Source organism: Cyprinodon tularosa, unplaced genomic scaffold, assembly GCF_016077235.1.
Source record: "Cyprinodon tularosa strain WSP-4 unplaced genomic scaffold, ASM1607723v1 ctg268, whole genome shotgun sequence".
Taxonomy (NCBI): Eukaryota; Metazoa; Chordata; class Actinopteri; order Cyprinodontiformes; family Cyprinodontidae; genus Cyprinodon; species Cyprinodon tularosa.
In genome coordinates, this window is record NW_024038972.1 from 248,615 (window position 1) to 260,507 (window position 11,893).

Sequence of the window (11,893 nt, forward strand, 5' to 3'; positions counted from 1 at the left end):
CAAAAACAATGAATTGAAATTCAAAGAAGTAGTGCCTTGGCTTTGTTATGTCTTAAACAAAACTAATTTTTTTTTTTCCTTCCCATAAAACTTCCACTATTCATATGCTTGGATCAGCACTCGGTCACCAAACAGCATCTTCAGCATTGAGCTGCTGGGAAGCGTAGTTTTTTCAGCTTTAATCCAAATTTATCAATATTAGCAGAAATAACGAAGTAAAATATTTCATGAATCTATATAAGAGTGTCACATTTTTAATCAACTGAAGTGAATAGATTATTTTTCAGCATTCAATGATTTAATTAGATCTTTTTCAAAATAAAGTCCCTTAAAGAAGAAAATCTAACAAATGCAGGTGTTTGCATACGAAGGTTTAATGTGTTTATCCCAAAAAGCACAAAAAAGGTCTCAAAATAAATGCATATCAAGAAGTTGTAGCTCAGCACTTGATGGGATTGTTGATTTATTTTCCTCTGATTAGTTATTTTAAAAAATAGGGAGAAAAAGATAAATATAAAGGCCGCTGAAGGGGATTTTTAGTGTGTTAGCATCGGGTTCTGCTCGCCGCTTGGGCCAAACAGCCGCCGCTGCACTGCAGATGCCTCCTCACCGTCACGTGGTCCTCGTCTCATCCCTCTCACCTTTCTTTGTCGCCGTGTGAAGCAATAACAGCAGTAACCTTTTAGAGGGAGGGGGGAATATCGAGCTCAAAATGAGAAAATAAGTGGCCTTGTTATCAGAATAATGTCAGTCCTTGTACAGTTTGTGTCCATAATCAGTTCTCTGAATGTCTGCTTATGATGATTCCATTTTGGTGTTTATTATTATTTTTTTGTTTTTGTTGGTTTTGTTTTACTCGCTGCCCTTCAGACACACACACACACTCACACAGAAAATGCACAAGACATTCACACACATGCACACGTGGCAGCAGTTTAACGGACGTAGCCTCACAGATGTATGCCTCATTTCTGACTGGGCTGGTTTCAACGTTTGGGTTGAAAATGATATTAATATTAATGTTATTCTATTTAAGAAGAAACAAATAAAATAAAAAAAAGATGTGTTCTGTCAACGGACCTGTTATATGTGCACATCGCTGTACGATGTGAAGACACTGTGATTATAGATTATTCTTAGCAGAAATGTTGTTGGACACCATTAGTTTTAAGGGTGATGTGTCACAAAAAGCATCAGAAGGCAGCTCAGGGCTCCTTTCCTCTTCAGTTCTATAAGTTTTCATCACAATAAAAAGAAAAAACTAGGCATGGATCAATTAAATTTAATAACTTCTCCAGTTTATTGTTCTGAGAAAGTAACGATTGACCAGAGTTTTACAGCGGCACAGCTCTGCCTCTCTCTAACTGGTTGCTGCACACTTCATGTCAGCTGGCTGAATAAATGCTAAAATACTTGTCTAACACTTTGAAAAAGTCAATATTTGGCTTTATTTTATCAGTCCCATAATTAATGTTACTTCCGTTTAGCCAAACTAGAAATAATTGCTATAACATCAAAATGTGTGAGGGGCAACATGTGGGGCAGAATTTCCTTTAATCGATGCTTAAACCACTCAAATACTTTATCTGGTGTATTTTTAGAGGGAATCTTAATGATGGTAATGGCATGGTGGCGGGGTTTGTGTTTTCGTTGGTTGATTCCTAACACCATAAAAGATCGTCTGTGCGTCTTTATAACTGGAAATGCATCTTAAGTTATATTTCTAGTCTGCAAGAAAAGATTTTTCTTTAGTTTTCAGTCAGGCAACAGGCAGTCGCTGCAGGGGGTTACAGGGGAAACCCGTCTGTTTTAATCTAATTTGTCTACAGCCAGATGAATCTGATTACTCTAGTTTAAAATCACATAAAATTAACTTTTTTGTTGTGGAGATGCAGCGCTTTGCTACTAAATGCTCACAAACTGCTCAAGAATACTTTAGTCATTCTGGTACTTTCTCTGGCGCCATATTAAAAAGACTTTAAAACATAGAAACTAAGAAGGAAGATTTCATTGCAGTTTTGAAACGACACATTTAACTGACCCCTGCCTAGTTAAAATATGTCCTTCTTTAGCAAAAAAACACTTCCTGTATCTGTATTCAAGTTAATATAACTATTCAAATCAAATGCCTTATTTCCAGCTGATCAGCTTCTCTGTTCAGCATCATTACTTATTGAACTGAGTGGAAATTGACCTTGATCCTGCATTCAAACAGCAGCATAGTTGACATTTAGATAAAAAGAAAGCTAGCTATTTTTTTTTTTTTTTTTTTTGATACAGTACTTCTATATCAGACACTTTAAACTCACCCTCCCTTTTCCCCCTTTTTTGTGGATGAATGTGAATGTATAAACCAATGGTGTCCATTTTAATGTACTTGAAAAGAAAAAAAAAATCTATTTTTTTTTTTTTTCTTTGCCCCTGATCTTAGAGCCTCTGGTTAAAAACCAGAGGAACTTCTAGTGCCTTGCATCCTTATTGTTGCCTGTTGGTTCTGGGTGGATGGTTTGGGTTGAAGGTGGCAGAAAGTGAGGATTTCCCTGAAACTGATGGTTCTGTTTTAAAGATGTTCTGATGGTTAATAAGGATCGTGTTCTCTGCTAAAGCGGAACTTATAAACGCTTCTGTTGAAGTTGGGTGAAAAGATTGTGCAGTAAATCCGTCGTCATTCTGCCGCTGTTAAAGGTTAGAAAAGGCAACTGTTAATCGTCAGTGTTGTTTCTGTTGCTGTGTCTTCATTTTTAAGCAGGGGAGATGTTAAAGATTGTATCTGAAGCTTGGACCACTCTACTCTGTGAGTGCTGCATACCTCTCTTAAATTAAACCAGTATTTTGACTTAATTTTGAATAACATCAAAAAAGTAACATATAATACAATAATTTAAATCTTAATAGCCTACATTATTGAGCTGAGCTGTGGTTCTAAAAAAAAAAAAGGATGGAAGGAGCTGAAACTCTCACTTTCTTGCACATAACCGGACAGTGTTTGAGGTTTAGCAGCCAAACATCAATATAGCTGTGCAAACACTGCTTGTAAGTAAATTTGCAACAAATCTTCAATCCAAAATTAACCAAGGAATTATTTTAAGAAACACGGTTACACCTGAATATTTTAGATTCACCTACCAAAGGTTCAGTGGTTATGCAAAACATAGATGCAGATATAGCGAATGGAAGCTGCTTAAAGTCTCACTTTGTTATACACAAGCTTCTGCGATGATATCTTAGCTGCAGTACATTAGGTTGCTGACAGAATTCATTTTGCACATTGATAAACAAATCAGGCCAATGAAAGGTTTATTAAAATGGCAAATTTCAACATATTTTTCAAAAACTGTTGAAGCTTTGCTGTTTGAATTCTTTCAATCCTGTTAATTAGTTCTGTTAGTTTGGCTTAATTCACTGTTTTTGTTATTTCACTATTAAAAGAAAACAATTTTCCTGGAATAACTTTCTTTAAAATCATCATTAATTGGTTTTACTTACAGTTCAAACAAAAGAATGAATTTAAGAGTTTTTACCCTGCTAAGATTTTACACCCAAATAAATCAGCATGACTCAGATGGTGGTGTGTGCAAACGATGCTGTCTTTGATAGTTTTGTTGCTAATGAATGCATTAAGATCCAAACTCTTATTAGAAATTTCAAATATATCTTGTACAAACTTAAAGGTTTGTATTCTCTTTACCATCCTAATAAAATGTTTCTTTCCTGTGAAGTTTTAAGTTAAAGCTGTGAATGCTCACTGAGCCGATTTCCTGAAGATCTGTGGATCAACTCGTCCAGATCTGTAATGATAAAAGAATAATACTAATACCATGGCACAATCACATTTGTGCTCTTTTAAAGTAACCTTAAAGGTAAAAAAAAATTAATATTAAATAGATTTACCAGCTTTAAACAGAGGAGCATGTTTTGTTTTTTTCATGCGTTGCAGGAATGTTAATTGCGTCATTTGTTTAAACACACTTATTTTCAGGTCTCTGTTTTATTTTAGTCTAAAAGTGCTCTTATGGAAATATGTTTAGGTTCGCAAATAAAAGCACATCTTTCCAAACTAGTGCATTTCATTTTACCGCTTAAAAATAAGGTTTTGCTGGTTATAGCCCTACTTGAAAAATACACAAACTCTTTCCATCGTGTTTAGTTTTTCACCCTGATGCTCTCCTTTTATCGTCCCTTTTAAGTCTCACTTGTTTTATGTGCTGTTTTAAAGCATGTCTTCTGCACCGTGTTCATCGCTGTGCAAAAGTGGTTGAGTGAATAAAAAGAAACAGAATTACACAAGGAGTCTCAGAAGACTTACATCAGCAGCCTGGAGTGGTATGTTTTGCACCTAGTATAGTGTTCAAGCTTCAAATAACAAAAGAAGATTTGCGCTTTGTGCTAAAACACAATGGAATTTGTTACTTTATTTGTAAAAACTTAATAAAGTTGTTTAAATGAAATGAAGAGAAGAGATTTATTTAATGTGTGGGGGTTTTATTATTAGTTTTTTTTTTCATCATAGCTCTAATTACATGTCTATTATACCAGAGCATCCCTATGTATAATGAATATTTATTGTTTTCTTTACTAAAAACATTTTATTAACAAGGTTGTGTGATTGTAAAGGTATCATATTAACTGTGACTTTACAGTTATATTCAGGCTTATAGGTGAGTTGATGGTAAGTACGTCTAAGATTAACAAATGTATTAAAATTAAAAAGTCACAATATGCCAAATGGTTAAAACAATTTCTTTGTCAAACTAAACTCTGACATCTATTTTTGAATTGGACCATGGTATATTGTTTCTGTTATAGATTTATAATAAAACTTCAAAGTTATAGTGTGAGATTAACTCTTTATTTTGACTCTGAGTCATAAATGAATTATTAACAGTGAGAATCTTAATTTTCAGAAATTTAAGAAAAAAGTTAGGTTTGAAATCAGGATTCTGATCTTTTTAAATACATTCCCACAGTCCTAAACATATAAAAAAGAGGAAATTTAAGTGTTTTAAAGCATTTATGATTTTGTCATATTGAAAGCTATAATTTTAACCCTCTATAATTTCAGTTCTGACGTGCAAATGAACAATTTCAGTTTAAAACTCATTTATATTCCGCTTTAGAAGTATTTTTTTCTTATTTTAATGGTAGAATGAGATCTATAAACATAGCTGTATTCTTTGACGCCCTGAATATCAAATCCTCTGTCATAAATAAGTTTCAAATGTATTTTCTGACCAACTAATCAACCATACATATATTTTCTTGATCCTGCAGTTCTTCTAACTCCCACATGGCTTCGCTGCCTCACCTCACCTTTTAACCTGCTGCACTTTCATTCACAAGCTGCATCCTTTTATGCCCAGATTATAAAATAGCTTCTTGCCTGAAACGTAATCAGGAATCTGCTTGTTGTGAGGTGTGAATCTGTGCCTATTATTTGCCACCATGGATACAGTGGGAATAGCTTGGCCTGCCCAGTGAAACAAGAGGCCTGGGGAAGGAAAGGAGGAAGGAAAACGAGACTTGCTGCAACACAAAAACAATAAAAATCTATTGAGCAGTTTTCCTGCTAGATGAAAAACTGAACTGCAAAAAAATAACAAGAAAAATCTTCACTTTGACCATACTACTTTGGTCCTGTCAGCATTACACAATGCTGTGATGGTTAATAGCAGCTTAATTAAAGCAAAAACTGTCTTCTGTTGATTCCTTTAACACACCTTATTTACCCTGCAAAAGCCTAAAGTATTAAAACTTTTGATCCAAGCAAGTCTGCTGATAAAGCAGATATTGAGCTACTACCACTACTTCTGATCATTTTGGAACTATTTGGATTGAGAAGATGTTATCAGCCCTCAGCCTGTTAAAAAACGATGCATAAACTTTTAGAAAGGCGAAAAGTAAGCAGGTGTTTTCCTGCTTTGACCTTATTTAGTTGGTTTTTAAATGTTCCTTTGCGTCGATTATTACCCAATTTTAGCTTTAGTGTAAAAGTAATGCTGAGTAAACTAAACAGCAATGGAACCCCTCTTGGTAGCCACTGAAAGTGGTGAACTTATTTAAACTTCAGAGCCGTTTTATTTCAATTCAGGTTATTTATATAGTGCCAGTCCACAACACATGTATTCTCAAGTCAGTTTAGAGAGACAATACAACCAGATCATACAGTCAAATTGATTTAAAGATTTCTATTTTAGGAATAATAATTGATTGCATCGACTCATTGACTGGAGAAAGCAATCCCTCACACCAAGCATGCTTGTAGCGACAGTGGAGAGGAAAAGCTCCCTTTTAACAATAAGAAACTTCCAGCAGAACCAGGCTTGGTTCAAGGAGACAGAAGCAGACATACAAAAGGCCACTGTCAACCAACTCCACAGGCGTGTCCAGGAAACACATAGCCAGGCAGACGAGCTCTGAGCCAGCTGCCATGTCACAGGATGAAGAAGGCACATACAGTTAGTCACAGTTAGAGAAACTACACTGAAAAACAGGCAGAGCTCCAACATCTATAAACAAAGATTCTGATAGCAGCAGCGCAGCTGATCTTTCTCTCCAGGATGATGTCACAGCCAAACAGGAACGGACCAGATGAAGCTACTATGATGAGAAAAAGCAGAGAGAGCATAGCATTTACCGTAATCGAAATAACAGATACTGCAGAAAGGTAGAATAGAGATAGAATGATAAAAAGGGGTCCCTATATTATCCAGCAGTCTAAGCCTATAGCAGCATTACTATAGAGATAGGTCAGGATAACCTGAGCCACTCTAACTATAAGCTTTTACTGTACTTATATTGTCTAAATGAAGGAAAATCAGGGTTTTAACTTTAGCAAAAAGCTGGACTTATTCACAGAGCTTCATTTGACTGGAGGGCAATGGGAAAAAATATTTTTTTCTTAAAATAAGTGCATTTTTTTCTTGAATTTATGAGGTAAGACACTTTGCCAATGGAATAAGACAATTTATATTTATAATAAGAAAAAACAAATTCCTTGTCTTATTTCAAGTGCATATTATCTAATTATCTTATTCTAAGAGTAAAATCCTTATCCCATTGGCAATTAATCTTATTTACCTACTCAAATTAAGGGTAAATACATTTAATTTAAGACATTTTGACTTATTTCTAGATGGTTTTTGCAGTCTATGATGCCTAAACTAAAATCGTGATGGTTTAAGCATTGTTTGTTTTTTTATGTATTTCCTAAACTCTCTCCCAACAGTGAATCTCTCTGACAAGTTCCTAATCTGCTGTAAAGAGATGTTCACCATAGTCAAGAGTCTGTGCTTTTACACCCTGGCAAAAATGCCACCACCATACATCCCTGCAACCGGTACATGTGGCGCGTTTGGTGTCATCTGCAGCAGATTTTTTTTCTCAAACATAAACATTTTGCATTTGTTAGCTAATATTCTCCAAAAGACCTCATTGGTCTTCACAGAAATGTTGTATTTATCTGAAATGACTTGCTGGATGTTAATGTGGGCTGGATTTTACTGAGCACTATAGCAGTAGAGCCTAAATTCAAATATTTTACACCTTTTGGGACATATGTGATGCATTAAAACTTGCAGCCTTGTGCTACAATAAGGCTACTTTCTGCCATTACAGCGGTTTTAAATGGCAGATTAAAAACCTCCCAAATGTTAAAGAACAGCAGCTGATTGAATCTATGCTCTATCAGGCATTTCAAAATTTTTGGTGATTTTGATGTGGCCAGTTAAAACAGATGCAGTGGCGATTTTATTTATGCACTTCCCCAACTATAAAAAAAAAAAAAAACATGTCTTACTTGCTATTCTGATGTTTTAGGTTTCCCTCAGCTGCCCCTCAGTGACACATTTAACATAACCACAACTCAAATATGATAAATGTGACCTGAAGCTGATGCAGAACCCTCGCCCTGACCCATAATGAGGGTAAAAACAGGTTAGTGTTGATATTTAGCCGGAGGTGGTAGATGCAGCTTGAAGCCTTTATTTATAGTGAGGAGACAGAGCTGAGAGTGACAACTTTGGGAAAGTTGTTCAGCTGAATTTACAGAAAATTATTTTAATGAGCTGCAAATGCTATATGATCCGTTGTCATTTCCGTTCTCACGTCGACTGATGTGATTTTGTCTGTTTGTTTTGTAGGCAACTCTTCATGTTTTCCCTTGAATATCTATGCCTTTGAAAGCTTTTAATGTAATCTGTAGCTGTGTGAACAAAATCAGGGCCATATGGAAGTCCCTACAAGCTCATCTAGCTGTTTTCTTTGGCCAGAGAGAAGCTTTTTGATTTTTCTGAATAAACAGCACAGCCACAACTCATCTGCCCACCATATGTGTGCAGGGATCAGGTAATTCTAGCAAAAGTTGGGTCTCTATCCATATATATATATATATATATATATATATATATATATATATATATAGTTAGTTAGTTAGTTAGTTTTTAAAGATAACACATTGCAAAAAAAAGGACACGTGGAAACCTTTCATGATCTCATGAATACTCACACAAAACTTGTGATTTTTGTGGTTTTAAACCACAGTGACATTTGATTATCCAGCTTTCCATAATTTCCTGCAATACTCCAAAAACAATGCAACAAAATGTGGCTGGAAATGATTCAAATATGCAGATAAAGCAAGACCCTAAAAATATGCTATAACTACGCTTTGACATTAAACTAGATCAATTAAAGGGAATAAAGGGTTCTTTTTTTTGAGAGAAGTCCATGCGACGTGCATTAAAAACACGCTTTATATACTGAAAAAATTGCATTTTAAGCATTCATGACGAGCCTGATGAGGGTGTGGTCTTGCAAGCATCTGAATTGTTAATTCAGACTATCTGAGTGAAATGGAGGCAAACCTCTGGGTCCATATCAAGACAACACCTCAAACAAACCGCTCTTCTGTAAAATCAGAAGAAATCACAAGTTTCTGGAAGGTTGTGTGTTTATTGAAAAACATGCAAATCAAACCCAGAGCAAAAACTTGTGGAAAAAGCTGACTGAAACAAGATTCATAGAGAGATTTATATTGTTGGCTGAACAACCACTCTGTGAGGAAGAAGCCAATGCACACATGGACAAAACCAGAACCAAATGTAGCAGGACCTATTGGTACAAACTGTATAAATATGAACAAAAAGTTTAAAAACGTAAAATATCCCACACTGTGTGTACATTTATATGGTTTTTTTAAGCATTTTTAGAAACTCATGTGAGTAAAAATAAGTATAGTCTTGTTTCAAAATGTTTAGATTTCTGGCACTTTTGGAGCCCCATAAAAATCTGTAGGAAAATTGAGTGCACTTTTGGAAGCTGATGAAACACAGTATCAATGTCAAGATCCTAAAAATAGAAAAGTAGATGAGGATTTATTCTGGAACTGAAGCTTTTCTGATTGGATGATATTCCTCCAGTTGGTGTGAAACGATACAAGGCAGTGGTTTTTATGTGAGTAGGTTAGAGACTGAGAGCAAAGGTTAACCTACGTTTGCAAATTACAGATATCTGTATATATCACTCTATCTATTCTTGGTCTGTTAAGAAGTCTGTGAAACAATCCTCTCTGATTTTTTTCCTTTTACCTTCATAGACACTTTTTTAACTGGTTTTAGTTCACATTCACACAGAAACACTTTTAAAGGCTTTACAAGGAGCCCTAGTTAGACTCGACTTCAAAGTAGGCAATAAATCTGTGAAAGGACGGCCATAAACCATATCAGAAAAGCACAGTGATAAAAGGCAGAGCAGTTTTATTCCCATTTAGAGTGAACAGATAATCATCAGTGTCGATTAGCCAAGTACATCCAAGTAGTTTGTCATGGTAATAATGACGTTTTAAGAACATAGAAAATGCCACAAATCAATCACTGCATAAGAAACTCCAGAAACTCCTTATTTTCGGGCTTTAAAGGTGGCTGAGATGTTGTGTATAACATGTCTACTGTTTCAGTGTCTAAACATGGTGTGTAGGCCAGATGTGGATGTTTATGTCACACTTAGTAATTGCCTAACTGTGTCTTTCAGGTCTTTCAGTCAAACATCTGTGTATGAGGTTTAAAATGAACCGTGAAACTTTGATACAGCAATTGGTCAGTGTTACCGCTATAAACAGGTTGGTTATTACATACATGAGGGGGAATGGATGAATAATTGGTAGCCGAGAGGCAGAGCTGCTGGAAACGCATGCCGCCTCTGCACATGCAGTTCTCTGGCTGTAACACAGAGAGCTGGAGCTCTGTGGTTAATGCATTGATCTGACATCAGATACAGAGGCGGCTGAGAGGCCCACACACTAAGGCCATGCAACATATCACCATGTAAACCCATGAAAACTTTGATGGCCAGCTTCTTCTCTTCACTTATTCCTCATTTTTTAAATCTGTTTTACAGCGATGCACGAGGTGACAGCATTTAGAGGCAGTAATATTCTGAATTAAATGGTTATTTTCAGAATCTTTAATCTTCAGGGTAACATAAGCTTTAGTGCTGCTTTTCGCATCCATTGCAACATTTAAAATTAAATCTGTTTATGGGTCTCTACTTGTGAAACGAACCTAAAGTTGAATCTGGGTCAGTATTTCTGTTGCTAAGGAGAAAGTTATATATAACCTGATCTACAAAAGTTAGACAAATTTCATTTATGTTTAAGCAAGATTACATTACTCCCTTAAATGTTTTACAGGAAAACAACCTAAAGGAAGGGTTAGAGGATTCGATATGGTAGATATAGAAAGTACAAGTGTAAGATTACAATCTATTTATTATTAAATATTTAAGTTTGATTGTGCAGGGTAGTTTAGACCTGTTCACACACTTTTAATGATTTCGAACCTCAGATATGAGGCATGTTTGAATTAATGTCCTGAAATAGAAGCTGTTAACTTACAATTTTATAATTTTATCAAATCTTGTTAAATAGTTTCATTTTTGATGGAAACCAAAACACTGTTTCAGTACAAACATTTCATTCAAACTATAAATAAGGGTGCTGGATTGTGCAGGCTCGTCCTTATTCGTTTGCAAACACTGAATTAATTACTGAAGAAGTTTTTAGGACAATGCAAATTTATGGTAATTGTTCTCATACAGACAGAATATTCAGGCGTGTTAATTAACCTAATTATTTAAAAATACTCTAATGCTTCTGAGGGATTGTTGCAAATTCTCTCAAAGAGAATGTGACATTTAAAATAGTTCAACTTAAACACCTTATATCAACTGTCTAACACGCTGGTGGAGGGGTTATGCTGTGGGCTTGCTTTGCTTTTCAACATTCTGTGTCAAATGTCAGCTGCACAGAAACATAGGCGCCCACAAACCTCAGCATAAAGAAGACTTTTCCTCTATAACAATATTAAATCCTGCAAAGTTCCTATAAAGAGCTGCAAAAGATGCTTTTTAGTAGTTTCTATGTTATTAATTGATTGAAAAGTATTCGAGGGTGTGATTATTATCTGAATAAGCGACCAGGATCTTGACACGTGTGACAGAAAGAGGGTGGACTTTATTTTTTTTTATAACTGCATCTCCGTATTACGGAGCCCCCTAGGGGACATGGGGATTTTTTTTTCTTTTGCGTTCCCTCGCAATACTTTTGCGTTCCCTCGCAATACTTTTGCGTTCCCTCGCAAAAACTTTTGCGTTCCCTCGCAAAACCTTTTGCGTTACCTCGCAATAGGGCTTGGTCGTCGTGACCATGTTGACGGCGCACTTTACGGCTTCCTTAGACTATTGCCTGTGTTCTCCCTCTCAGCCGTGTTTTATTTCGTTTAATTTCACCGTAACTTGATTTCAACCATGGTAAACCGTTGCTGTATTGTGGGCTGTAACAGCGCATCACATGATCGCCGAGGGAAAAACCTACAAAATGGGATAACTTTCCACCGCTGTC